We start from the raw sequence: 24,948 nt of genomic DNA, 5'->3' as shown, positions 1-24,948 counted from the left end.
CGTCATAATAACTGATTTGTGCAAATATTCAAATAACTGCAATACAAGCTAGTATTAGAGTAGTTTTAATGATAGCCCCTCATCGTTCATATAATAGACCTACATATTTTATGGGTAGCTTTCAGAAGTAACGTGAGGCATTTACTTCAATTGTTGATTTTCATTTACTATCATAATTATTTGTGTAACTTTTTTTCTTTATTTTTGCCAAATCAAAACCCTCAAACGTCAGTAAAAACATTTATGCCTTATAGCCGAGTTGCACTTTAACACATGCGTTAGTTAAAGTGCGATGTCTTTGCACTGTAATGGAGCGTGATATTGATCATGAAACCTTGCTATTCTCTGTCCATCTTATCTATACGTAAAATGTGCCAAATGCATTGGGAAAGAGGAGAGTTAAAGTGGTTTGCAACGCTGGCAAACCATACCCCCACCTCCACCCGTCCCGGTGACATTGCCGGCGATGCTTTACTGGACCACACCTCAAGCGAGGCGTGGGGAACGGCATTACTTCATCGTGTCAAGTCGAGCGCTGCAAAAAAAAAAAAAAAAAAAAATCCTGCTAAGCGCCTGTGCGCACGCAAGTGTTCCCGTTGTTTTCGATCAACGATATTTTGAAATCAAATACCACATTTAGTGTCTATAATTTTCTTGCTTCTGAAAACAGTCGCACAAACTGTCCAGTTGCATTTTTATCCTACCTGGTAGTTTTCGCCCCCATAGGAATAATTGGGTGGTATAGGGGGAGCACGCCGAGGAAAGCGGTGTGTGTGAGAGAGAGAGACAGTGGGGCTTGTATGTGAGGAGGGTTGTTGGGGAAGGAGGGAGGGAGGGCCGTACGCATGACATCATTCCCTCAGTCAGTGCTCGGACTCGCTTGTGGTTCCTCCAAGTGCGCACGGCGGCTGGTGCTGAGGGAGCGACTCCTGCCGAACACAGACGCGCGTTCTCGGCAACCTACGCTGGGCTGGATTTTAAGTAAGAAAAAATAAATAAATAGATAAGAGACATAAAAAGATACTTATAGATTTATCGCGATAGAGGAACTGGTGAATCGACTGGACCTGCCGCTGGGACGCACAATTTCAGACACAAAGAAAAAGAAAGAAAGAAACTCGGGGATTACTGCTTGTTTTAAACATGAAGATGTGACGGCTCACACACCAGAGCCAGAAAGGAACTCTGAGGCTGATAAAGGTAAGGAGGCTCCCTCTGCACACTTTTGCACTCACGTTCGTGGTTTTTCAACCATCTGTCACCCCGCCAAATTGACCACGAACGTTTTGCAGCGCGCAAGCCGTGCGTTAAGATCGAAATTCACGGGACATACTATGCAGCCTCCGAATGTTTTTTTCTTTTCATTTGTGGTTTTCTGCCAAATGGATAGACATGTCCCCAACACTGCGATGCTTCTGCAGGTGTCTAAATACGGCAAAGAAGCAGAGTGGCGCAGTTGTGGTTCTGAAAAGACAGTTCCAGTGTCTCGGCTTTCCTCTACCACCCACACCCCCCCACCCCGAAAGAAAGTGGCGGAATGCTACATATTATTATTAGTAGTATTAAGAATATCATTATCACTATTAGTAGTATTGTTAGTATTATAATTTTTATTTTTAAATACTAGTTTTGAAGCATATTTATGATTCTTATTTTGGCGGAGGTGTATCTTGTAAATTAATGTGTGCGTTTTTTGAAGCTTGGCGTCATGATTCTTTTCAATGGCAATTTCTGATCTATTTATTCCACTTGACTAGCACCCCTAATTATCTTTCCTTGGATCTCACCAGTCCTACAATCTTCTTTCTCCTCACCATGTCTGTGTGTGTATAGGTGGAGCCTCAGGTGGACATATGTTGGACTTTTGTTATACATCCAGAACTACCATCATTTTTTATTTCAGCATTCCAAGCTGTGAACTTGGGTTTCTTTCTAGGATGTATTTAAAATGAGTGATGCTGCCGTGCTTATCCCCTTGTTGGATACATGACACATTTGACTGACGTATTTGATATCTGAAGCACTTGAAGAAAATGCACTGTAAATACGTTACAATTTTTTGTGAAGTTTAGAACTGTGTTATACATTTGGAAATTTTATACTCATAGTTATAAAACATTGATTGCACTTCACATTAATAATTTATTAAAAAAGACAATTTTTAAAATAATCAATCCCCCTCTTCATGTCTGCTGTTATATCAATGAGTGTCTGCAAAGGACAATATCTTGCCACCACCCCGGTTGTTAAAAAGAAAATGGCTTTATTTGTTTTTTGTTTTTTCCTCTGAAGCTGCAGCAACTCCGTTAAAGCTTTTTCTTTTTTATGGTGCCTGAGAATGGCTCACAAGCTCGCAGCGCAATGTAATGTAATCAAATTTATGATGATGCTGTGTTACAATTTTTGGTTATGCTCTGTCTCATGACATATTCTTAAATCCCAACACACAAGCCATCCCACCAGAAACACCTCATTGCTATGGCGCCCAGAAGGAGGCATCCAAGCAAGACATAAAACATCCACCAGTGGATTAGCATGCTCACTCACTGACTGCCTGAGACCAACCTTACTGGAAATCGTCCAGCCCTTTCAAATATATTCTATATTCTGACTTATGCCACCTCAGATTTATTCTGGCAACCAATCATACGCCGCTTGAGTCTTTTGCTTTTCCATATTTCACTTTCAATTACACCCAAACGTTTGGCCTCCTGGAGCGAAGTCATTAAATTATGGGCAACGGATGATGTAATGCATGAGATGGCGTTTACACACCATGAGGAGCTCTCACTCTGGTTTTTCATTGTCATGCATGTTGAGTTGTACGACTTGGATTTTTAAGCTATGATTTGTTTGATGTTAGAGCTTCAGTTTGAATTACAAATCTTGTGATCGCTCAACCAGGGCTATGTCTACTTAAGTCGTCTTGTTGTTATTAAGATGTGGTGCCACACAATGATCGCCACGACAGGAGGGAGTCCATCACTGCCGCCCTAGCAGAGAATCCTTTGGACGGACAGCCATTAGTGTCCTTGCAGACTTAATGGTCTGGATACATTTTATGAAGCGTTTCCTCTCCTGGAGTTGTGATGGATATATATACTTTTAAAATGTCTTTTTTCCTCAAGATCTGAAGGTAGCTTTTTTCAGACCTGGTCTTTTTGTCTTTGGCGTTTTACTTGGGTGGATTTTTGGTACTGCCATTGTGTAGCGTGCTTTTTCCAAGCTGGTTGAAACCAAGCGCGCTTCCACCATACACAGTTCTTGACATGCCATCAATCCAGCAGCCACTCTCTATGTATGAGATGGGTGATTGGAGAGCATGCTCAAGCATCCGTTGTTTTCTCCTGCTGTAATGCACCTCAATCATGCTCACCTGTCACAAGATGGACAGCCAAGATTGTTTCGGGGCCATGGTGGAGGCCACGACTGTTAAAAATGCCTCACACTTCGTGTAAGGCTGACTAGAGCACACGCACATACGTAGCTTAATTGTATCTACAAAATGAATCATACGTCATGCTCTGCAGAGTCATTAATGTGCAGTCCGAGTGTGTGGTCATCCTGTTTTTGTTCAGTAAAAATGGAAATGCATACAAATGGGAGCTATATGACAGATTTTTCATTCAGTGACATCAAACGGGCAGAACATTGGAGAACATCCGGCAATGAGTGAATTTACTTTGTGGTACATTTTTTGTTCACAAAAAAAAAAACTTAGAGAAAAGGCTTATGAGGGCTTTTATTATCTGCTGGTACCAAATGCTGTCCTTAAGGACTAAGACAGTTCCTCCATGTTCTAATATGATAGTACCCTTAAATTAAATAAATAAATAAATAAATAAATAAATAAATAAATCATTGAACAGCATCGCATCAAGCTTAAGCAAGTGAACCAAACTACCGTACGTAAAAGGTGTGTATGATGACAATGGTCACATTGTTAATTGCAATGCCTGACTGAAATAGCTTTGATGATTCTAACGTCTAAATTTGAAGAGCAAAAAGAAAGGGAAAAAGGCTTGTTTATGGCCACATAGCTTTTCCAATGTTTATGATGTACTAGGAGAGATCTACAAGCTTGTTCGTTGTCACCTCCAGGTGAAGAGAAAGTTATTATTTGCTTTTTTTTTTCTTTCTGCCTTTGGCACAGTTGGAAAATAGAAGCAGCATAATGCCAATCTCCGAATGTCCCATTTCATCCCAACCTTGCCTTGAACATTTCAGCCACTTCTGCCAACATACAAAGTCGGTTCTTTTTAGACCGACTAACAGTTAGAATAAATAAACACAGTTAAAGGTTGTTTTTTAGTTTTAAACACTGCAGGAAAGAACTCTAGGGGTGAATTACTTTGGGTTAATTGTTACATAAATACTCAAGTAAATCCACCTTACAATGCGTGTTTTTGTTGCATTCAACCCTCTGTCCAATCACACCACATTTTAAGAAATGCTTGTCAGGAAGCTTATGATCCTAAAATGTACTGTACTGCAAATGGTTAATGGAATATTTAAAAGTGAGAGGGCACGGAAATAGTCCTTTTTTTCTTTTTTCTTTTTACAATTTTATTCTAACTATTCCAATATACAAATAACACAGAGCTTCCTGCTTGTTCTCAGATAAAGTGAAATGAAATTGAGGAAGCAAAATAAACCCATGGAGAGAAAAAAAAAGACATTCGGAGAAGAGTGAGAAGAAGCGTAGCTTTTTAGCTCTCACCCCTTTATCGAAACATAATTTATATGCATATATAGGTCCATATATATGTACACACACACACACACACACGCATGCACACACACACACGCGCACACACACACACACACACACACACATACACTCGCTAAACAACATATTTTTGTACATTCTTTTAAACTGGTGGATATTTGGACTTTGCTTGAGTTCCTCACTTAGATTGTTCCATAGTTTGACCCCGGTTATAGTTATACAGAAACTTTTTAAGGTTGTCCCCCTTAACTTATAACCTCCCTCCCGATTCCTAAATAAGTTCTGGATATTTTCTGGTCGTTGTTTTGCTTTTGCCTTACACATGATGATTGATGTTTGATAAGATACTATGTCAGTGAATTTCAATAGTTTGGATTGTATGAAAAGTGATTTGTGTGTTCCAAGTAGACTTTATGAATAGTCCTTATTGATGTTTTCTGCAAGATTAAGTTTTGTAAGTATTTCTCCAAACCTCAGCACAGTAATGCAACTATGGCAAGACAAGTAAACAATAAAGTGTCCGAAGTGAATGGTAATCCAGTAGTTGTTTTGCTTTATATATGACTGCAATGGTTCTTGAAATTTTGCACTGTACATATTCAGCCTGTCATCCACGATAACCCCAAGAATTTTGTTTTATTGCACCCTTTCAATTTCAGTCCCATCTATTTCTATTCATACCTTCATGTTCGCCGTGCCTTTGCCAAATAACGTAAACTTGGTCTTACGTACATTTAATGATAATTTTTTCTAGTCAAACCATATTTTTATTTTTTTCATTTCCTCATTTAATACTGATTCTGCTCATGGGATGTAATCACCTGAACAAAAAATATCGGTGTCATCTGCAAAATGGACCAGTTTTAGTTCTCTAGATACTTTGCAAATATCATTTATATATATAATAAACCATTTATGGCCCAATATTGACGCTTGGGGGACACCACAATTACCTAATGTCCAAATATCCAGAGCAGTGATTACCCAACTTTACAAACTGTTGTCGTCCTTCAAAATAATCCTTTACCCAGTCTAATACTAATCCCTTTATTCCATATTTTCCAGTTTATTGAATAGTATGTTTTGATTAATTGTGTCAAATGCTTTTTTGAGATTTGTGGCAATATTTAGAAGAGTCTTTAGTTTGTAAAGTTGTGTTTGCTCTCAGTTTTATAAAGCGGAATGACCAATTTTCATCTCTTTTGTGAATGGACCAGTGAGAAAAAACAAATTAAAGATGTGCACAAGTGGCTTTGAAATCCCCTCAATGATTTGCTTAACTAATGTAATATCAATGCTATTGCAGTCGTAGATGTTTTATTTTTACACTGTTTTACAATGTTAATAATTTAATTTTCCTTAACTGCCTTCAAAAGCGAGTGGGGATTCCTTTTCCCTGTAGTCTACATTTGGGGCTGGATTTGGTATATTTTTTGCTATCTCAGGCCCAACATTTACAAAGAACTGATTGAAACTGCTTGCATCCATATTATACTTTTTAATATAATTTATAACTATAAATATTTAGATAGATTGTTTTGTTTGGTACCATCTCTAATAATGTTGTTTAGTAGAGTCCATATCCCCTTAATATAATTTTTATTATGCTCTACTTTATTTTATAATATTCTTTTTTACTTAATCTTATGGATTAGTTAATTTATTCTTACATCTTTTATATATATATATATATATATATATCTTCAGCGCCTTCTGTTCTTTGTTTTATGAAGTTTTCATAGAGTAAATATTTCTTTTTAAAGGCATTTCTTAAGCCTTTAGTAAACCATGGACAGTTCTTATATCTTCATTATACGTATGGAATATTGAAAAGTGAGAGAGCAAGGACATTATATTGTATATAATGGAATATTTAAAACTGAGAGAGCAAGGAAATAGTCCTTGTGCTGTTTGAACCGCGATTTGTCATTTCAAATTGCTTTGACATAAATACTTGAGAGACGGTCTTGACTAGCAGAATGAGGCCACTAAACGCTCTACCTTCTCCACGAACACTGACCTGATTCGACATCACTGTAATACTTGACACTTTAATGGATTTGATGTGTACACACTTTTCTGGAACATGCTTAGATGTCAAGAAGAGTGATGCAAGAGTGCAAGAGCCATTCTTGGAAAGTAACGAAGACTATTAGCTTCAGCTTTGTTTGATATCTTTATTTACCTTCTTTTATAATCAGTAGTAGAAACACGGTGGGTTGCACAAAATTCAGCTGGTTCTCCCTGTGGACTCCCAAACTGCTGAATTTATATCTAAAATGGGACATCAGTGTTAGCTACTGGTGGTTGTGCAGCAGTGTAGTTGTTTTGAAGTTTGAAATTTACCGTGGAGTAGCATAGACTCTCCCCCACCCCTGTTGAAAAAAACGTAATAGACAAGTGTACTTGCTAAGGGCAGTGAATTCTTTTTTTAAGTATTAACACCTTTTTTTTTGCAGCTTTCCTTGAGTTTTTAGATTTTACAATGAACTCACTGTAAATACACATTTATTGTCAGTCATCTATCTTTCCACGAAAGGCAGAGCTTAGTTTCTTTAGTAAATCCTCACGCTGTCTGAATAAACTGCAGTGTAGTCAATTTTCATTGATGAGGTAAAATGCTTTTCATTCATTTGTGTTGACTGTAAATGGACGTGAATAGCAGAATACACATCAAAATCAAAAGATGTACTGTATAATACCATTTATATTTTATTTAGATTCCACCACATATGGATTAAAATAAGAAAGCATATATGTATGCTTTGTGCACAGTTACGAAAGAAAGAAAGAGAAAAATGCAAATGTCCTCATTGGAGAGTCCTGCTGAGGGTTATTTGCCTGTGCAGCCATCAGCCACCCCCAAGCGTCAGAACTCTTGAAGGTCACGGTAACATTTCACGTTCCCCAGCTTCTCCGATCCTTTGCCCATGTCTCCTCTGGTCTTTTGGTTAATATGTCCTTCCTGGTTGGCGAGGATGTTGCATCCAGAAACAAACAAGAAAAGACAAAACCGTGTCTTGTCCTGTTTAGCCTGCATCATAGTCAAAGACATCACAGACAATGAATGATTCATACACTTGGAGAATCATTTATGTTTAATTCAATTTGTACCGTAAGGCGTCAGTCAGCGAATAGATTTCCTGTTGTTGAGAGTGAAGAGAAGAGGATGTGTCATGCAATATCAAGGCACAATTAAGACAGAAGAAATCCAAGCGTTGATGATGTCCTTGTACCTTCCTTCAGCAGGGCCTAATAAAACCCTCACAGGCTAGCATTGATTCTTCCCCGAACAATCCATTTAGACTGAGAGTACGCCCCCCACACCCCCCCATGTGGGGCCTCTTCAATTATTAATGGCAGAATGCTGTGCAAGCCTCCGTTGAAATGCAACAATGTGCGCCGATAAACCTGTGAACAGTGGTTTGCAGGAAAGCAGAGGAGCCCAAAAAAGACATTGTAGAAGATGCAGGACAAGATGCTGGTAGAGGTTTTCTTGAAAAGTGACTGAGGTCTAGTCATGTCACTAGACGAGGTATACCTGGGTTAGTATTATATTTGAAGCATCCACAGGCCAATGATGTAAAACTATCCTCATGAATATGAATGCAAAAATAAAATAAGAAAGAAGTTATAAGGTGAAAGACAGGAAGAAGAGGAGACAGAAATTACCATTATATGGATATCAAATAAGATGATAAAGAAATGATGCCTTTTCTGAATACACAGAAACAATTTAAAAGCGATCCTTGGGATTTAAATGTTTAGTAAATAAACAGGCTACATGGAGCAAACACTAGACTCAAGTAAAGGGAATTGGCGTGTCGAGGGTAGAATTGTAGATGAGACAGAGAAGAAGAGTTGACTGGAAATGAGGCAGTGGTATACATTTAGAAAGAGGATGGTGTATGGCACCTTTTGAAAGCAAGTCATGAACAACTATTGATCACCTCAGAGTTAGCGTTGCATTTGTGCTAAGTGAAGATGTCTAAACTTTACTGCTTGCAGCCTAATGTTGGCTCTTCTGCTGAAAAATCTCATTTGGAGACTGGAAATTCCAACTTTTGCCCACACCACCATGTGGTACCGCTTTGGGCAGTACCCCGAAGCTGTTCAATCAGAGCTGTTCAACATATGATAAACTCCTCATTGTGCTAAAGCTGTTTTATTCTGCTGTTAGAAGCTTGCACACAGCTCTCATAAAACCAGACAGATATGCTTAACCTGATTTCCCCTGGTGTTCAGTTTATGTTGTTTGTTAATTCCCAACACCTTCTTGAGCTGCCACCCATCACCCACTCAATGACCCAGATGTCTGATCAAGAGGAGATGATTGCAATATTTACTGTACTTTTTTCGTTACCAGAGCTCGTACAATTGTACATATAGCTCCAAATGAAACATTATCAGTCAAAAATTTGAACACGGTTTCTCATGTTATTGAATGAATGATGTTAAATGAGAAGTGGATGTCCAAACGTTGGACTCATAGTGTGCATTAATAAACAAAATACTACCTGGAAAGCCGTCCAAAGTATGCAAGTTTAGTCTAAATTCGGCAACGATAATCAACATTGTTGGAACCGCTCCACATAACCTGGTCATTATATTTCTGCCAATAATTACATACTGCATACTACAATATATTTGTACGTTTTCAACTAAATCTCCATGTTCATTATAGAAAAAAAAAAAATCAAGCATGAAGTACTTCAAGGAAAGGTGAGCTGTTCATTTCGTAGAAGTCTAGCGAGAGCCTTTATAAGGGCTATAACAGTCTAATCAGATGGGCTAAATGGTGTAGCAGGGTAGCTATTAGCTATTGATAGCATACCAGATGATTTCTGTTTAATTAGTAAGACTTTATTTCTTCCCACTTGTTTTCTGAAGCAGGTACACTAAGAATTTATTGTTTGTCCACAGTCATTGATTATTGGTTTCGAGTAATTGTTTAGCCTTGGCTTGATTAACCAACCTGTGTTTTTCTTCAGAGGATGTCTCAATAGTATGTTTCAATGGCAGGGGGAGGCAAATACCCTCCTAGTAATGGAGATGTTTACAACTATGAGAGAAATGATTCAAAAAGGGGGTAGGATGGTGGTTAAGTGAGACAAGGGGGGGGATCCTGATCAGTACCATCTAGAGGGAACCTTTTTGGCGGACAGAGCCCATTTTTTATAAATAATTTCCCGTGAGAGCCATACCATTTAAAACTCTATTTATAGTATTTAATATATCTAATCAATATCTATCTAACCAATTTATCTATGAATGTGTTACTTTATTTTCGCGGAGACACCTTTTAAACAGAATGTATCATATTATCAAATTATAATTATCATATCATTTTTCAGTTGCTTCGTTTTTTTGTTTGTTTGTTTATGCGTGGGAATTCATACAAAGCCCAAGTAGTCCTTGTAGTACCGTGTTTTCCGCACTAGAAGGGGCACCGGATTATAAGGCGCACCTTCAATGAATGGCCCATTTTAAAACTTTGTCCATATATAAGGCGCACCGGATTATAAGGCGCACCTTCAATGAATGGCCCACTTTAAAACTTTGTCCATATATGATATATACATTTGGCCCGCGGGCCGGACTTTGGACACGCCTGCTGTAGTGGCTCAAAATTTGGTCCATATATAAGGCGCACCTGATTATAAGGCGCACTGTCGGCTTTTTTGTAAATTGGAGGCCTTATAGTGCGGAAAATACGGTAACTAAAACTAATATGGTATAGTCTGTCTGTGTCCTGCAAATTTAGTTTCTTTTGTTTGCCGATTCACCATCGGCTGGCTTGCGTCTTTAGCTCAGACCAGCTATAGTGTCTGGAGGAGAATGCTAAGGGAAAGAAGGCTATTTTATTTATTTGTGCTGTCACTTTGCCTGGGTGAAGAGTCAGTGACAAATGCAAGCTAGTTGTTTATGATGCCTGGCTAAGTGCTGTGAGGGCTGCTTTCCTCTGAGGTAGCTCGCTCTTTGTTTAATTCACGTTGGACTCTGCATTGCATGCCGTCCAGTGTGTGGCAGGCGAGCTAATGAGAGGTGAACTTAACTGCTTCTTATTCTCCATCAGCTTTCTCATCCTTGTTACTCTTACTGTGTTTTTTTCTCTCATCTGTCCTTAGCCTCTTTTTCTTCGTAGTCATTAAAAATTCTTTGCTTGTAATGCAGTGATGGAAGACACAAAAGAAGTATTAAATATTTGGAAATCTAAAATGAATGTCTTTTATAATGATATGATCATATTTTAATGTTGTCAACTGTGGCCATGTGAAGCCCTTTGAGACATGTTTGTGATTAAGGGCTTTATAAATAAAATTGACTTAACTGTGGTTCTTTGCCTCATAATATTTGGGTTAAATTCTAATAACATAATTCTGAGCCTTGTAAAAGGCTAAACAGGAACACTGTGGTGCAATAATATTCGATAAGGAATAATTTCTGATAAAATGGTTGAGTGACTCGCACTCATTAGATATTTTCTCAGCAATGTTTTCATTCTTTGATATGGGACAGAAATGTGTTTTGGCTAAAGACAGGTCAGGACAGTATGGACCCTCGCAGTGCTACAATGATCTCAGTTATATTATTCACAATCAAAAGTGAAAATGATCCTTACACCGATTGTTTGTCATTGTTATGACCTTCATTTTTCTCTTGAAACGCTCGGTCATTAATTCCAGTGACCATCCCTTTCTTGATTTCTGTCACATCATTTTAACTTCTCCCCCATATTATTTTCCACTAACTCCTTTGAAACTTCAAAGTCACAGAAGAAGAAAAGACATTTTTGGACCCACTGGACTCCATTTTGTCTGAATGGAAAAAGGAGAACACACTCCTCCATCACTTCCTGCTCAATAAATCAGTCAGACCTCTGACGAACCCCAAATAAGGCTGCCGATTTTTCAAAGCTGCCCTGTTCATCACTTTGATTCATCTCCCTCCCCACGCACACGCACGCATGCAAACGCACACACACACACGCACACACACACACACACACACACACACACACACACACACACACACACACACACACACACACACACACACACACACACACACACACACACACACACACACACACACACACACACACACACACACCTTCTTCCAATGTGCGTAAGTGAGTGAGCAAGAAGAGATAGGTCACTGAATTCTGTGTTCAGCGTTTGCAAATAAAATAACTCATCGGTAGGCAGCAGTCAGGCTAAACACTCAAGGAGACAAAGGTGAGTGGAAATGTCAACCCTTCTGCCACCGACGTCGAAGGTATCCTTCTCTTCATGTAAACCTTTAACTCCTGCTTTAAATGACGTGAGAAGCGGTGGGGTGGGGGTGGGGGGCACTCTGGCTGTCTGCCCATCCTTGTTTCATGTCAATTAAGATAATTTTTCCTCCTTACCCTTTGTCCATCATTCCCTTGTATTTCTTGGTTCTTTCATCCTGAGCTCTCCCTTGAATCCTTTGACTGCTATCTGTCCTTTAGTTTCCCATCTACTTCTTTCCATCCTTATTCTCTTGCGATTGCTTACGTTGTTTCTCCATAGCCAAGTCTAGTTAAATAATGAAATACATCGATAACAGTAATCACAAAACGGGGTTGAGGATTATGGTTACTATTTTCTTAGACTTGTTTGCTTCTCATGTTTCCCCAAAAGGACAGTCGTGGCCATAGGTTCTGGCAGTAACACACATTTTGTGCTTCTTTAGTTTTTTTAGTACGTCTGAAATGGGGCAAAATTGTAAATATCAATTGAGCTTAATTTAAAACAATTAAATGTTATAAAAAATGCTGAAGAGCACCATCTTTCAGATTGCATGTGTGAACAGCTAAGGGTGAAGTAACGTGCTAAAAAACGGTTTCAGCTCGGCAGAAAAAAGAGAGAAAAGAAAGAAAATGAAGTTGACCCTCAGTAATATGTTATCCCTTCATCCACTAACTTTTACTAACTTATCTTTGCTTCAAGCCGCAATGTAGTATATTCCTTCCAGCAAGATATTGAGTCCCTCGAATCGATGTTTTTTTTTTTAAAACATGGCAAGATTTTCGTTTTCATTTCTCGAAATAGAATATAGATATATTTCTCAAATAAATATAACATTATTGCTCAATATTTTGCTGGATGTCCTTCCTGATGCAACCTTCTCATTTATCTGGGCTAGGGTCCAGCAATGAAGCGTTCCAATGTCTGAGTATTGCAGCTCTGCCTAGAAAATGACTCTACTCTAGCTGCATAAAGTTGGCAACATGGACCACTACCGTTTCAATGCCCTTTAAAATAAATACATTTTGCAATTACAGTTATATGTGAAACCGTTTGTAGATTTGAAAAATAAAATAATGTATGTATTGTTTTGAACTACAAGAGTAATTTGACGTCCTCGTTTTAAATAGCATCTTCATTTCCATCTGATGGACTCCCCAAACCTAACTGTCCAGGAGAAGTTGCAGTTATATCACATTGAAGCCAGATATGCTACGTAATTTGCTGAAGATCAGACTCTGGAAACAGAACATGCATATAGAAATATTTTAGCAGTCATCTCTAAAGAGAAAAAGTACATCCTATCGCGATTAACGTACCAATCTGCCGTACCTGTTTGCCCTTTGAGTCAAATGACATGTCTATTATTGCTCCGCCCTTACAACATTAGTTTCCATAGAGAACCTGGCAGAAACTTGTCAAACAATTGTTTGAACAAATGTAACCAGCCTTGAGGTGCGACTCCCACCTGCATGTCTGCTGCACGATACAGTTAGGGCTGTAGAACATGAGGGTTGTTGAATAGCATGTGAAATGTTCAAGAGGTTAAAAGAAAATCAATTTCCTTTCATTTAATCTTTTAAATTTTATTGTGAACTGGTAGACTAAAATTCCACGCAGACATACTGTCTGGGTTCAAACCATTCAACTTGACAAAACATGAAGACCTTCTCTGCTTTCCGACACACTGTCTGCCTATTTTTACCATATTTCCCAAGCAGTGCTTGCTGCTCTAATAGATCCAATTTCAATTGGTTACCAGGTGCTTCATCCACTTGAACAAATAAATGCCTCTCTCTTTCCCTCAGGAAAAAGGCTATTGAAACCGCACTCAGATTGTAGATGCTATCGTTCACACACTGCAGAGTCCATTTAAACTCTGTTGCTAGTACCTAGCGATGCATGTCAATGCAGTTTCCATGCACCATATTAAAGATGATCTCATGTTACAGTACATCAAGGTGGCATCTTTTCCAGCAGGTAGCGTTCCTTCAGATTGTCATGCGCTTGCGCTGCTCTGTTGTGTGCATCCACATTTATGGTCCAAGAAGCTATACACATTTTAATTCTGCCTTGTGCACCTGAGATGTTGGCGGGATTTTTTTTTCTATTTCACTAAAATTACCTTGTCTACTATATTTTTTGTTAGTAATAACTGTTTCACTTGGCACATACTATCTAGTAATTCCCTATTTATCTATTTGTATTTTTAAGATGTTACCACCATTTGCTGAACACTCACCTATATTCATTTTTTTACTCTTTCCAAAATGCCCATAGATGCTATCAAAGCCATGGCTAAATAGAAAATATTGACCAAGTATATTGAAGTGACTTTTCCCGACTGAGGGACGAGCTTTGTTTGCCTGTCTGGAAGATGTGACAAAGCCATCCATCCATTCTACCACTCTACCACTCAATCGCGGGTTTCCTGGAGCCCATCCCACCTGAGCTTGGGTGAGACACCCTGAAATGATTGCCAGGGCATATATAGACAATCATTCACACTCATATCCACACAACAACAATAATCAGTTTTCCAGCATGCTACCCAGTATGTTAATATGCTTATTATTTTCTTTCTTCTCCACGAGGTGAAGCATCTAACTCACTTAATTTACTTGCACACCAGTGGGAGACATTGTTGCTGCCCACAGTCAGACATTTGCAATTGTCATAAGATATTGACATTGAAAAGGCACGTATCAAAGTCACGGCAGGACATTTACGTACGTACATGAAACCTGGATATGTTCCTGAACTTAAGTCGATTGATGAAATGGTAACCTAGGAGTGAAAAACAAAAACAGGCTACGAGTGCATACAGGTCATTCAAGTTGATCTCTGTAGAGATGTACGTATCTTCTATTTATCCCACCTGTCATTATCTGTGAGACTTTACCTAATGGCTGGTAATGACGAGGGCATCTTTTCAGAGATGACATATGCTTGTCCTCCACTGGACACACAGAGAGGATGTGGTGACTTGCCCTTCAGATTACCATGCCTGACATTAATCTTTAAATGACTGTTGCCTCTTCCACAAGACTTCCAATCCATTAGTGGCTTCATCTTGAGATGGGGAGAGATTGCCAAGGAAGGGAAAGCAGGAAGGATGCAGGAAGGATGCAGGAAGTTACGGCTTTCAGTGTGGGCAGGGTGACAGAGAGGATGATGTCAATGACAATGGAGGATGGAGAGAGACTCAAAGGGAGATGTTGAGGCAACAGAGACAAATGGAGAGGATGTTTGCATGGGAAGTAGACACATTTATTCTATCCAACTAACGCCGTTCTTCTCCATCTGGTTTTTAATCTCTTCTGTCTCATTATTTAATACATATCTAGTATATCTAAATTAGTACACATGCCCATGCCCATCATCAAATTACTGTATTGACTATGCCTTTACCTTTGTCCTCCAATGCCTCTTCCTCTTCTTTGCCCTCCTCCCTTGGCACAGTTCCCCATCTTCCTCCCTTCCCTGCCCTCTTTGCTCTTTCCCTCTGCCACCTCATCCCGCCTGATCCCTCCCATATGCTCATCTCTTCCTCTCTCCCTTCTTTCCATCGTCTCGCTTAAGCCCTCCTCTCACCCTCCTAACCACTCGTTTCTCTCCCTCTGCTCCTTCAGAGGTGAGCTATAGTGACTCTGACATCATTACCCTTGTTGTGACAGGTTTCATTTGTACCCTGTGGACCTATACATCAGCCTGAGTGATAGTCTGGGGCCCAGGGCCAGAGGTGCCCCGCCCAGACTGGGCCAGAGTAACAGACAGATCATCCCTAAAAAAAACTAAACAAGAAAAAAACACTCCAGCTAAGGCAGACCACTACATTTTTCTGCCACTCCCTCTGACATGTCTCATTCAATATTAGTTGTAAACAGCTACTGAGTTGTGACTAATGTGAAAAAATCCCAAAATGTTTTACAAAGTGCTAGCTCAACAGGTGTTTTTTGAAAAGTGCTTCACTTTATGAATAGAGTAGTGAGCATCAATCTTAGAAGAAATTGAAAGTAATCAAATATGGCATTTATCCAAGCCTATATAAAGTAACTGTACGGCATACTCTCCACATATTACATGTTATTTTTTTAATAATTGATGTCAGAGAATCATATTTTGTGTTTTTTCCTCTCTGGTGAAAAACATGGTCCAATGACTTGTGTGGCCAGCAGTGAACCATTATCACACTACCATAAAATCATTGCTTCATAAAATCAGACAGTACATCAACGATGCATTGAGCTGTGGTCATATTATCATGCGGCCTCGGAGCTCTCACATCCTTTGTGGCCTTGGAAAAAAAAAGAACCCACTTGAGTGTGGAGCTGTTAATGCCCGCCCTACTATACCGCTTAAGCCACAATGGAACATGTCCACATAGTATTAATTCAGCTGCATAGTTTAAAGAGGTTGGAAGAATCAAGGAAGAATCAGGGGAGCCCTTAATTTTTTATCTTTCTGAAAAGTATTTAAGGGTTAGCATTGGAATACCAAGTGGGAAATAATAACGTATTAATAAGTAAAATAAAAAGTATCAAAAGTATATTTATTATTATAAAGTAAAATAAAAAGTATAGATATTTATTATTAAAGTGCAGGACTTAAATGAAATAACATTAATTCCTTGTCATTTGTACTTATTTTGTGAAATTTGAAAGTATAAGTACATTGTAAGAAAAGTTGCCCTCTGCATTCATTTTAATGTGTTTATTTCCAGAAAGTTGGCAAAACTACTTGCTCCAAAAATAATGCATATATCATCCCAAAACATAAACTGGCTTGTGTTTTGTGAAATAAATCTAATAATATATTATAGATATTTTTATTCACTTTTCTAAAAGCACAATAATACAATAATACAAAAAGTAAATGCACATTTTCGTGACAGGATGGGTACCCAAACATCTCCTTATGCGTAGGGAGAGAGAAAGGGCACATTAATCATCCTGCTTTTTCACTTTCTCTCATTCGCGATATGACGTAGTGCAAGTTGAAACCTGATTGATGGCTCATCTTCCAGTCTTACTTCCAAAAGGGATGCTGGAGTGTTTCGGCATGCTGGTGACCTCTTGGGGTTTCCCCGGCATGCTCAACAGGCCATTCATCGTGGCTTCTCATGTGGGATTTATTTCATGCGTTGAAGGTATACCCAAACAATACGAACTCTGTGTCGATGGGACTAATTCAATTACCAACCTCTCTGTCAATGCTAAAGTTGCCCCGTTTTCTCTTTTTGTAGCGACAAAAAAAACGATGCCGACTCAATATTCCCGAAGCAGGCATTATCAAAGCATTTTTTATAGATTCAAAAAGAATACAATTCAAATGTTCACATCTTTGGCATCCTCATGTGGAGTTTCACTTCAAATAGAATGTGCAATACAATCAAAGAAACAAAGACAAACCTAAAAATCAATCATATTTTCTACCTGTATATTTTTCAATATGGACTGCCATCCCGTCCTTCTCCTGTTCAGCATGACTGCTCCCATTTTGGATGTCAGCTACATAAGATTTTTTTTTTTCACTCAGTTTGTCAATCCCTTTGTCCTCATAGACTCAGAGTTTTTTTTTGTTCCCTACTGGATAATCCCAGTCTCGTTTGTTCACGTGAACCTTTTATCCTGTACCGTCTAAATTTTGTGATTAAAGGTAAAGTTGACTCCCACCCCACGGGATTCCCGTGACCTGCGGGAGTCCTGAAGAAATGTCAGCCTCTAATTTGAAAACGTCTAAAGTAGAGAGTAAATTGATGGATGAACTAGTAGCATCAAACTAAGGTCATTCACATACAATAATTACATTGGGGTGCTCATTGAAATTGGGTTATGCAAATAAGTAGAATGATTATTAATATAAAGCATTAGCAGTGGGATACCAGTGAGATACATTTTTAGCCAGCATAAAATCTCCCCTTTGTGAAATAAACAGATTTCTTTAACCTTTTCTAATTCTTTAAATTACACTGCATTATCTTATGGTAATGATAATTTGTATGCAATTGCATTATGTTAGCCAAAAGAAAAGGGTCTGACAAAGGAAACGCATAGACGAATGGACGTGACTGAGCAGTGTAAATTCACTCAATGGCTCTCATTCCTCCTCTTATGTCTCACTTACGCAGTGTTGTCATTCACCTAACCTTGGTGACTGAGTGGAAGGTTTCATGGCGCCTGCCAGATCTTGGCATGACAACGCGAGGGAATAAACCTTTCATGATGAGGCGCTTAGTAGATGTCTGATAAACAGCTTCAAAATGTTTCACTCTCCTAAAGGGATATTGTGTTTAGCAACAGCATATTTGTAAGCATGGATGAAATATTTTTTTATATGTGAATCATACTACAAAAGCCAATATATCATAGGAATCATAAATAAAAAAACATGTTGAACTGAAATGGCACTCCATACAGATCACTGTCAAGGTTACTTAATTTTCGGTACATTAGCATGATTGCACCAGCACTATAAAAACGAGCTAGTCTCCTGCATGTTGAGGGCATGCAAACTTATCTTCTAAGGGCTATAGACACTTTGACATCCTTACAGAGTAGGTCAATATATAAAAAGCAATAATACTTCTTCTTTAATACAGTATATATCCATCCATCCATTTTCTGTACCGCTTGTCCCCACTGGGGTTGCGGGCGTGCTGGAGCCTATCCCAGCAGTCATCGGGCAGTAGGCAGCCTGAACCGGTTGCCAGCCAATCGCAGGGCACAGTGACAAACAAACATCCGCACTCGCACGCACACCTAGGGGCAATTTGGAGTGCTCAATCAGCCTACCATGCATGTTTTTGGGATGTGGGAGGAAACCGGAGTGCCCGGTGAAAACCCACGCAAGCAACATGCAAACTCCACACAGGGAGACCCGGAGGTGGAATCGAACAGTGCTCCACCGTGCGGCCTAATACGGTATATATTTTTAATATATTTTAAAAACCCAGCTTGGTAATACAAAAAGCTGTCCTGTATATTTTCTCATACCCACTGTCAGCTAGTACAGCTTTCAACTTTCAGCATCGTGCAAGATAGACGCTACAGATAATTGATGGCTGGGTAGATGGATTTGAGTCACATTGGCAAGTCTAAGACATACAGTACAATTGTGACCTCCATTAATTTTTTAGGTTAATAGAGGATGACAGATGCTTATGTCAATGTGGACAGGCACAATTGATGCTGATGACCTGGGTCGACATGTCCTGAAAGCAAAAGAATGACTGACTAGATTCCCAAGTACAGATGAAGTATTTTTCTCCCGGGATGTTCCAGCCTTGAACATAATTGAGCTTGTCTACAGTTCAGGTGGATGGACTGCTCCTAAGAGATGGCCAGAATGTGGAAAGCATACGAAACACTCAACTGTAATGCCAGTAGAACACCTTGAACAAAGGTGGCTTAACCTCAGGCTAGTAATGACTTCTCTTTTTCCTAAAAGACAGCTGGTTTTTTTTTTTTTTCAATTAAAGGGCTTTAGGAATTGGGTTTCAAATCCAAATGTCCACCATTTGTTTGGAGCGTAACAACGTTTGAAAGATCAGATCGTATCAGATCATGCCCAACATGTCATCGCTCAAAACCTGTCACCATCCTAATTACCCTCAGATGTGGATGTGGAGTCTATCTAAATGCCTCAAATCTTGGATTGACAAGTGATCAGTTTCCCCGTCATAGCTTTAAATTTTTAAATACATAACACAATCACATATATACTATAATAATTGAAAGAATCACTGTGGGAAAGCATACCTTGCATTTCTATGATCAGTGAATTATTCAAGTGAAAGTCATTTACCGTGTTTTCCAGACTATAAGTCGCTCCGGAATACAAGTCGCACCAGCCATAAAATGCATAATAAAGAAGAAAAAGGCATTTATATAAATCGCACTGGAGTATGTCGCATTTTTGGGGGAAATGTATTTGATAAAATCCAAGAACAGACGTCATCTTGAAAGGCAATTTGAAATAAAAATAGAAAAGAAGCAACAACAGGCTGAATAATTGCACCGTACGTTAACGTTACATGACACTTAAAAAATGAACTGAGAACTTGCCTGACGTAACATATTAAGAGTGATTCAGATAACTATAGCATAAATAACAAGTTTACCAAACCATCAGTGTCGCTCCAAATCACTAAATCCAATGAAATCTTCATCCTCTGTGTCACTTTTAAACAACTCCGCTAACTCCAGAGGGAGAAGATGGAGCGCCTCCTCTTTTACGTTGCTCACGTCAGACTCATCGTCAGTTGCAGTTCCAATTAATCCACAGGCGTAGAGCGCCCTCTTGCGGTTTAGTGTGAAAATAACATGTGAAATGAATGTGTTAATAAGTTCACACATAAGTTGCTCCTGAGTATAAGTCGCACCCCTGGCCAAACTATGAAAAGAAATGTGACTTATAGTCCGGAAAATACGGTATTTGCCCCAAAGTACTTTTTGGAGCATTTAAATACCATGTGCCATTGATCGTCTTGTATGGTCTACTGTGGCGCACATATTAATTTAATTGAAGTAAGGTAAGTAGTACAAGAGGTCAGAAAATAGGGATTAAGAGCAGCCACGATTAAACATCATTGACATCCAATCATCCACTCCAAAAGAATCACACCAGAGTGTTATATCAGGGTTGCTGTGGAAAGTATGCAAGGAGCTGAAATACCCTTGAAACTGCACATTTCGACTCTTGCGCAAAATGTATTTTGGATGGGCTTTCAAATCAATTTGAACCAGTTTGGTCAGAAGGGGGTGTGGGGGGGCATCGAAGTTTGGTATTGACACACACTCTTTAAGATTAGGCAAATTAGTAAAAATCATTGGTAAAAAGGTCATTGATTCCATCCATCGATGAATGTGAAGAACCGGACTTGAAGCACTACTACTTCATGTGTTTTTGCTATTTGTATTTATTTATATCGGTACTTTTTATAAGAGCCTGTCTTCTTGTCATGATATTGAGACAAATTGCATCGTGACCATGAAAGCTACTCTGCTGATTAACTCTTTGCGGATGGCTTTTCATCTGTTGGCATTTGATGTACGGCGCCTTTGTAAGCGCTACGGTCGAATGCAATCACGGGGCCTTTCATTGCTGGGGCCCCCCTCAGATTGCCTGCTTGTTCCCCAGAGAGGCCATCCTTCAGAAAATATTGACTGCTGGACAGTGAGTGGTCGTGTGTGTACTTGTGGGGAGTCTGCTTCAGATCGGAATTGTGGAGGCTTTTGTGTGTGCCCGTGTGTGTTTGGTCTGTCTGTCCCTACAAGGAAAAAAATCACACAGCAGCACTCAGAGGGCAAAGGTCACTAAGCTTGTGAATGTGAGAACGGAAAATCTATTCTGCCCAATATATTGCCCCCAAAGCCCCTTGTTTACACCTGTAGTCCGTCACAGATGTGATATACCTCCTCACTCTATCTCCATACGTTTTAATGTTTTAGTTGATTGAACTGACAGTAAATTGATTAGGGTCACGGGATGATGGTTTCAGTTTGGATAGAGGATATTCTGAAAAAATCTGGCTCAGATCATAGGGAACCTTCACTTGTTGAGCTGATGCCTCAAACTTCTGGTGTGTGTTTATTGAACATAAAGACAGCATCATTAGCTCGTGCACATTAATTCCTGACTGTGCTTTCTGCTTGAATGACAGTAATTATTACTTCACTCTTGACGTGGCAACACTCTTGACGTCTTTGTTTAATCCGAAGCGGGAGCCCTAACTCAAAGACCCACACAGTTGTTTTCTGTGGTATGTGAATGGAAATATACTACATTAGTTTCCTTTTGTCTTTTTGGAACGATTAAATCAGATTTTCAGAATTTATCATTTTCATCCAAAGGTGATTTTGATGAGTTTTTATCAACCAGTAGGAAGCTCTGTTTAGACCTTTATAGAAGAATACAGCATTTTTTTTCTTGCCACATAAGAGGTCCTACTACTTTTTGGACTTTTGCAGTGACTCAACTTGTTCCAACACTGTTGTCAGAAAAGAATAGTTGCATGACATTAACAACCATTGGCCAAATGTTGATGACAGAGGTTTGGAGCTTGAACTTGACCCATTCAGCTTTGAGCAATGAAAAACGAGTTCATATCTCTCAAGACATTTTATTTACATGTTGTATATTGGATTTCATAGCATTAAGCATTTACATTTTGAATTGCATGATTTTTTGTAGAATATAGCCCACCTTTCTTCACAGTGTCATTTCAAATTTACTTTCATATCAATTTGCAACATTAAACAAATATGTTGTTCTAAATAATAATAATAATAATAATTTATTCTGTTTGGAGAGAAAACATCTGCATTAATAATCACACTGTTGCATGGGAATATTTAATTAGAAAAGATGAATGATTGTGAAGAATGATTTTTAAGTTCTAACGAATGCATGTCTTCACAGTCGATATTTTATTTGATCATTACCAATTGAACATTTTGCCCCAAAAGAGTCAAATCCCTTGATTATTAAAAACACTTAACCTCAAAGTCCAAAGCAATTATCAGATCCACCCATCTGGTGTCTCTGGATGAGGATAAAAAGAAAGCTGGACAGGATATCAAGGTCATCTCAGGATTCAGGTTTGAGCTGAAAACATGTGGTATCAACTGTCATGTTGCACCTATTGCCTGCTCAATCTGTCCAACAATATTGGGTGCAGCAGATGGGGTGTTGGGGGGGTTCAAGGTCTTGCCCTTTTCAACCGTCTTGCGCTACTCTAGGGTATCGGCCCCTGGGGTAGGTAATAATGGAGTAATCCTCTTATCTATTGCTGCTTCTTTCACGGATCATTTTTCTTATGCTTCAGTCTATCATTCCATACTGAGCTGACACAAGGCGGAATATTTTCCCATTGGAATTGTCTGCTCATTTTTGATGTGGATTATACTGACAGGCAGCGATGTAAAAGGGAACTTACACCATTAATGTCAAAGTCAAACCAGGGACTATTGATGTCAAACTACACTGATATGAGGAGTGGAACCCCCTCTGAATCGATTAGGTGATTATGACTACAGTTACGCTTGTGGATATATTCATTCAGGTCAATTCTGTTACTTTTACTGTTCGTGTGAAAACTCCATTAAAGCTGGCCTAGTTGCAATCAGACATTGGCGCCGAAGGACGGGAAAAGCAATGTGATGACGTGTAATGTCACATGTGACAAACACTTTTGCTGTAAGACAGGGAGACAAGCAGGATGTGATGGAGAAGAATTCTCTTCACGCTTTGTCTTTCAACATCACTGGGGACAAGCCACATCTAACATTATTATTAGCATGCTCATCTCTTAAGTTCTCAATCACTTAGACTAGAAAACATGAAAAAAATAGGTGCACTTTTCTTCCCTTACTGTCTAGCAACGCATGTGTTTGTCACTTACAGCTTTTATTGTTTACCGTATTTTCCGCACTATAAGGCGCACCGGATTATAAGGCGCACCTTCAATGACTGGCCCATTTTAAAACTTTGTCCATATATAAGGCGCACCGGATTATAAGGCGCACCTTCAATGAATGTCCCATTTTAAAACTTTGTCCATATATAAGATATATACATTTGGCCCGCGGGCCGGACTTTGGACACGCCTGCTGTAGTGGCTCAATATTGGTCCATATATAAGGCGCACCTGATTTTAAGGCGCACTGTCGGCTTTTGAGAAAATTTGAGGTTTTTAGGTGCGCCTTATAGTGCGGAAAATACGGTATATATTTTGCTGTTGTTATAAAGGTAGAAGTAGCCCCATTGTACAGTCAAGGTTGAAGCTGCCCCATTGTACAGTCACTATACCTCCTGTACATCCCAGTTTTAGGGACCTGAATGTGAGTATATGTTAAATTTGCCAATACTTGAATTAAGTGTTCTGCCGTAGTTCGGTCTGAAAGTAATAAAAGTGTGGGTTACTTTTTGCAGAGAGCTGACATGGTGTAATAATGTGAGTCTTCAGCAAACAGCAAATTGCTTCATACACAGTAATTTGAGTCATGGGTGAGAAATGGTAGTTGAAATTGTGTTTATTTATTTTATTATTTTTGTTGATAGAAGAACACAGCTGATAAGGTGTAATTCTTTCAATGTAGTTTATAACAACCAGTGATCTATTTATACGGAAAACACTTAACTCCTCATCTTTTGTTTAACATCGAGTTATTAATTTCCCCTTCTGTGATAGCTAAAGCCTGCTAGCTGAGATGTATTTTATCTGTGCATATGCTCTCCCCGTTCTGCTAATGGCTGTTTGTATTATCCCACTGTGTTGATGGGTTGTAAAGAAAACCACCCTGATGTGATGACCGTTTTTCACATAATGGCAACACAGGCTCCACATTGCCTCAACTGTGCAAGTGTGTGCAAGGATGTGTGTGCATGCATGCGAGTGTCATAACTCTGACTCTTCTCGGGGTGGAACAGTTCTCAAAATTTTACCAGCATAACTTGTTTTTTAAAAGCACGTGTCTCTTAATTAAATGTCGAGCTCGACTTTACTGATCTATAATAAACACAAATGATTAATTGCTATTGTTTAGTAGTGTTGTAAAACACAATGTATGTGTACTGTGTATGTTGCTGTATTTGAATAGCAGCAATGGAGCTCTGGCTCACTTGCTAAAAAACAAAAACTGATTTTAAGTCTGTGTGAAAGCTCCTGTGTGCAGTCTGTGCAAGGAGATTGTTTCTGCACTCCTTGGTATCATTCAAAGTGTCTAACCCCTCAAGTGGGCAAATTTGTTACGTGGTTTGAGCCATTTCTTGATATATATATGGGTCAAATTGACCCAATGTCTTGGATCAGTCCAATTTTTAACATAGCAGTTTGAAGGACTGCAGAGGGATGAGGAGAGCGCATTTGTCAACTATTCGCAGTACTATCCCAGAATTGTCTCAGTCAATAGAAAGCCATGTCTATCGTATAAATTAAAAGTG

General features: G+C 39.0%; 1 protein-coding gene across 13 annotated transcripts in view; it reads left to right on the top strand.

Annotated features, from left to right (window-relative positions):
- The first annotated feature begins 875 nt into the window (after window positions 1–875).
- The window catches only part of ptprsa (protein tyrosine phosphatase receptor type Sa), a 164,105-nt gene continuing 140,032 nt past the window's right edge, over window positions 876–24,948 (top strand). For 6 of the 13 annotated variants that reach the window (XM_037249903.1, XM_037249899.1, XM_037249897.1 and 3 more), the window contains exon 1: window positions 877–1,200. The gene's annotated coding sequence lies outside the window, so the exon portion shown is untranslated. Of the gene's footprint in view, window positions 1,201–24,948 lie in introns of all 13 variants that reach the window. The other 7 variants (XM_037249894.1, XM_037249898.1, XM_037249896.1 and 4 more) reach the window with 5 other exon arrangements.

The sequence above is a fragment of the Syngnathus acus genome, chromosome 4 (genome assembly GCF_901709675.1).
Source record: "Syngnathus acus chromosome 4, fSynAcu1.2, whole genome shotgun sequence".
Classification (NCBI taxonomy): domain Eukaryota; kingdom Metazoa; phylum Chordata; class Actinopteri; order Syngnathiformes; family Syngnathidae; genus Syngnathus; species Syngnathus acus.
Note: the sequence above shows the minus strand (reverse complement) of the source record. Positions and strands in the feature narration are given on the sequence as shown.